Genomic DNA, 6,033 nt, shown 5'->3' with positions numbered 1-6,033 from the left:
AATCCTCCGACTGCCAGACAATCGGTCTTACCTCCTGAGCTATGTCGCCCCAACATTTATGAGAAACTTATGCCTTATCATTTGTGCTGAGCATTATTAGTCAGAGTTATCAATGTTATCAAACAGACAAGTGTTTACCTAGTCTGTCCTTCTAGGGTTGGTTGGCACAGTTGCTTGCAGTATAAAAGATGATGTTTTTGACAGGTAGGCTGTTTTGCTGGGAAAATATAAGTGAACAAGTAGAACTTTAATGAAATTGCATTGCATTAACCTATACATAACAATACATACTGTTCTTTGTTGTAAGTTTGCTTATCTTTACATAGCAATAAGGTCACTTTTTCACACAGGCTATTTTTATAATTAACATATCAATGACATTAATTTATCAGAGGGATAGATACGTAGGAAATCAATTAGATTTTATACTGAAATGATTTTTCATTATTCTTGCATGGTTTGTCTGCATATGATTCTAATGAATGCTGTTATTCTGAAATAATGCTTTTTGTGACTGGGAGTCAGGACTCTAATTGATTGGGAGAATAAATGTTAAATGTGTGATGCTCCATCTTGGCATATATCATCTCGTGTTTGCGTTCTGATGACTCAAAGACCAAAATCTGTGAAATCTGTTTTTGTTAAGTGTGGGGTCTCCAATGTTTTCAACATCGGCTTAGGATATGAAAACTCCTGTAGTGTGTACTAGGCATTAGTTACCACCTAGTCAGTCAGCTACAAGTATGAGATTGATGTTTTTTGTACTTTAAAGTCCCTACAGACTTTATTGAGATAGAGGGACTGATGGGTTTGCAGCAAGAGATCTGTTCATTCTGCACATAAAAGACAGTGTGTGAGTCTATTTGTGTGACCTGAAGATGTACTTGTGGCACATAGAATATTTATATATAATTGCCCACTTACTTAAATGTGTTATTTTATATGTATGCACTTTATTTTTCATGTTTACAGACACCCCCCATTCCATTTCAAGCATTTGAGTATAAAAGGCATGAGATCACCTGCGGGTATATAAGCTGTGGGTGCGCTGCGTTCTTCAGTTGGCAGTTAACACCTGAATCAATAAAGCCACTGAGGACCAGCCTCAATATTGTGTTTTTCGTTTATTCTTTCAGAATAAATCATTTCTAAAATATGTCACCCCTTGAGTCAGCTTGCACTCTATGGGTGTAACATACACTTTGCAGGTGTAACAGGTTGTTCTGATTTTGCCGCCTTCCTTGGAAGGGCAGGTATGGCCCCTTGCTCTGTTTGCTTTCTCCTTGCTACTGTACGCTTATCAGCATCCTTGGGGCTTGTGTTTGTGCCATAGATAAAGTTGGCGCTAAGGAGTCACGTCCCGAGTCCAGTTGGGACGAATGCCATCTTGTTTAAAAATCAATTTCGAGCCAAAACAGGTTGAAGTTGTCAATGAAATGGACTCTGCATGTGGCACAGGCTGTTGTTGGCCAGGTATTAAGGCTGAGTGGCCTGCTGAAGGATCCAACTCCTCTGTTCAGAGTAGGAATTGAGCCTGAGATGAATGTCTGTAAAGGAAGCTTAGCAAGTAGCTTCAACAGGTTGGAAAAGTCCTTTTTCAATAGCTCAGATCCCTGTGATTCCTTAGGGAGGATATCATATAACGCTGCATGTACAATAACTTTCTGTACATAGGGTTTGGTGGAGAGGATTTGTGTGTTAACTCTGTTACCCATTTGACTGTTGCATTTGGGATGAAAATATTTAATATTATCTTGCTCTTTATGTTTATGGTTATTGAGTCCCCAATGAGTAGTATTTTTGTGTGTGTTAGTAGTTTGCTATTTCTCAGCAGGATCAGTGTTCAGATTCATCCTGGCATTAGCATTATGGCTGGTAAATCTAGCAGACTGTCACGTAACGGAAACATACGTCGGAAACAAACACAAGGAACCAGCACCCGAGTCAAGGGAACAAAGAACTTAAATAGACAGGGGTAACAAGACACAGGTGAACTAAAAAACAATCAACCCAGAAAGGAGGGGATAACAAGACACAGGTGGGAACAATGATAGGATAACGAGACAATTGGAAACAATTATACAATTAACAGAGGGGAGCAGGACACAAAACAGAAGTGCCATCTGGCGGCCCAACAAGGGAAACACAGACAGGAAAACACAGAACCATGACACAGACATCATGTTAGACTCACCACTGGCGCCGGAGCTGGCGCTAGTGGGCTGCTTAGGTCCAGTAGGGCAGCTGGTATTAGTGTTCGGACTAGCATTAGCAGGCAGCTTATGGTAATTGAGAATTGAGTTTATGGTAATTGAGAATGCAGAAGAGTGGATGACCAGTGTGTAGATCAAGTTTATGACTATCCCTGAGTTTTGCTTGCATACACACACAAACAGACACACAATGTCTATGCGAAAGCTACAACTTCAAAACATGAGAGACTCACTCTCTGCTCTTTGGATTATGTGGGATAAGCAGATGGAGCAGTTGCCTTTCCTGGACAATCCTGAACCTGAAGTCGTGGTGGAGAAATGGCTGGGTCCTTGCAGAGGCTGCTGTCCTTTTGACAGTACATTTCCAGCAGGACAGATTAATATGGCATCAGGATATGGCTGGCATGTGATGGAAGGTCCATTTATGCTTGACTACAATAACAAGGAAGGAGTGAATAATCTTGATACGCATACAGGATCATACATCCTCTCTGTGGTGATAGCAAGGAGAAAGCAAACAGGGCAGGGCTGCCTGCCCTTCCAAGGAAGACGATAAATCAGAACAACTTGTTACACCTGCAAAGCGTAAATATGCGGGTCACACACACAGATCCTCACATACTTCCATTCATGTGCAGAATGAACAGATCTCTGCTGCAAACCCATCACTCCCTCAATCTATTTTCCTTCCATCCAAATAGTAGGGCTGTTCCATGATTTGAAATTATGCATTCAATGTGGATAAAATTCTATGGATACAATTGGTTATGTTCATTGTATTTTTTGATGTTCTACCTTCGCTAAACAAAAAGTTTTTATTGGTTAAATTTGTAATACAGGACTCAAACCTTGTAATTTGTGAATTTGTTCATTATGTCAAGTCATCAAGACAAGCAGACTATCATGGCAATTACTCCCAATCAACAGACACACAAAACATTATATTTTCATCCTAATACATGTACTTGCTTCCTAACGCCTGATGAAGTTGGTCAAATCACCACACAAGCCTGGAAAGGCACAACATTACCAAATGCTCAAAGAGCACGTTGTGGAGGATCGTGATGAGCTGGGGTGCTTTAGCAAGGCTGGAATCGGGCAGATTTGTCTTTGGGGATCGTGAACAAGCCACTTGAGGGTTATACTAGAAAGAAAACTTGCTTCCTTCTCTTGACAATGTTCCCAACTCGAGGTTGTTTTCCAGAGGAAATTATTTATGCTGCACACCCAGGTAACAAGGGGATGGGGACCACCAGATCAAGACCCGTCATGGCCAGCCCAATCTCAACCTGAACCCCATTGAAAACCTCTGGAATTGATCAAGAGGAAGATGGATGGCAAAGCCATCAAACAAAGCCGAGGTGTTGAATGTTTGTCCAGGAGTGGCATGAAGTCACCCCAGCAATGTGAAGGACTGGTGAACATACCAAGACGCAGAAGGTGTGATTGAAAATCAGGGTTATTCCACCAAATATTGATTTCGAACTCTTCCAAGTTAAAACATTAGTATTGTGTTGTTTAAAATAATATGAACTTGTTTCTTTATTAATCGAGGTCTGAAAACACTGCATCTTTTTTTTATTTTGACAATTGTCATTTTCTGCAAATAAAGAAATGTTGTCAGTAGTTTATAGAATAAAACAAAAATTTCTTACTCAAACACATCCTATAAATAGGAAACCAGAGAAAGTCATTTTGCAGTGGTCTCTTAATTTTTCAGATGTATACATACATACACACATATATATGAAAAAAATATGTTTTATTTTAAAAATTTTAAATATATTTTTCAAATTAGTTCAGGTTTGTGATTAGGCGGGTTGATTATTTTCAAACACGAACATGAAAAACTCATTTCTCACTTTAATGTCAATGAAACACCTATAAAATATTAATTTCTTCCGAAACTTGAGGACATCCTCAAAAGTGTGGATATGAAAATATAAAACGATGATGCAAAATTATCATATATCCAGAATACAACATAGATTATTTATATCACTGTCAAATAATATAGCAAGAAATGCAGTATTACATCCAGTATTACTTCCTCCATAGCACTGTTAACTCAATGCCAATGCTCCACTTGTGTTTCCACATTTCCCATATTCAGCTGTTTTGCACTTTGCATTCAAGATGAACCCTACTGTTATGTTGGGACAAAATGGATCCTTTGCAGACCAGCCTGAAACTCACAATTCCGAAAAGGTGGTATGAACAAAACATTGAACAAATAAATTAATGGTTTTATTAAGCCAGTACACCATTTGGGTGCAAAGACACTGCTCCAGATCAAATTTGACAGTGATAAAGAATGGTAATTGAGAATGCAGCAGAGTGGAAAACAGTGTGAGATCAAGAAGACTGTCTGAAGTTTTGCCGCCAGCACACAAACACATGCACTCACACACACACACACACACACACACGTACACAACACTATCAATGTTAGAACTATAACTTCTAACATGAGAAATAAAATTGGCTGTCTTTGGGTTTGTGGGATAAGGGTGGGTTGTGCTCCTGGACAATCCTGAACCTGAAGTGTGGGGACAAATGGCTGGATCCTTGCAGGGCTGCTGTCTTTTGGCCAGTACATTTCCAGCAGGACAGATTAAATGGCATCAGGATATGGGTGGCATGTGATGGAAGGTCCATTTATGCTGGCTGCTCCAAGAAAAAGGAACTATCTTGATACGCATCAGGATCATACATCCTCCCAGGGGGTAGGGAGAAAGCAAACAGGGCAGGTGCCATGCCCGCCCTTCCAAGAAAGTAAAATCAGAACAACTTTTTCACCCAAAAGCGTAAAATGGGTCCACACACAGATCCCCATACTTCCATTCATGTGCAGAATGAACAAGATTCTTGCTGCAAACCCATCACTCCTAATCTTTTATCCTTCCATCCAAACAGAGGGCTGTTCCAGATTTGAAATTTCATTCAATGTGGATAAAATTTATGGATACAATTGGTTATGTTCATTGTATTTTTGATGTTCTACCTTGTAAACAAAAGTTTTTTTATTTTAAATTTGTAATACAGGACTCAAACCTTGTAATTTGTAATTTGTTCATTATGTCAAGTCATCAAGACAACAGACTATCATGGCAATTACTCCCAATCAACAGACACACAAAACATTATATTTTCATCCTAAATACATTTACTTGCTTCCTCCCAGAAGTTTAAACACCACAAACCTGAAAGGCTAACATTACCACATGCTCAAGAGCCGTTGTGGAGGATCGGTGATGAGCTGGGGGGCTTTAGCAAGGCTAGAATCGGCGTTTGTTTTGTGAGGGATACGGAATCAAGCCACGATGAGGTTATACTAGAAGAAAGCTTGCTTCCTTCTGCTCTGACAATGTTCCCCCAACTCTGAGGATTGGTTTTTCCAGCAGGACAATTATTTATCCCACAGCCAGGTCAATCAAGGTGAGGATGGAGGACCACCAGATCAAGACCCTGCATGGCCGCCCAATCTCCAGACCCCGAACCATTAATTACATTACATTATAGACATTTAGCGCTCTTTCGAGCGGCGTCAACAAGTCATGGTTCATGATGTGGGTGCAAAAGAAACACTAAGTGAATAAGGATCGTAGTGCCAGAAGGACCATGATCAGGACTCCAACCCTTAGAGGTGCTTGTCCGCCCAAATCCTACAAATCAAACCACTGGAATCACACCTAATCATACAAAAACAATCCTGCCAGATACACTAACATAATCAAATTATCCTGCTAGGTACAGTGAGCTGAACTATAGGCTAGGGAGGGGTGGGGAGAGGTGCAGCCTGAAGAGATGAGTCTTCAGT

The sequence above is a fragment of the Anguilla rostrata genome, chromosome 14 (assembly GCF_018555375.3).
Source record: "Anguilla rostrata isolate EN2019 chromosome 14, ASM1855537v3, whole genome shotgun sequence".
NCBI lineage: Eukaryota > Metazoa > Chordata > Actinopteri > Anguilliformes > Anguillidae > Anguilla > Anguilla rostrata.
Note: the sequence above shows the minus strand (reverse complement) of the source record.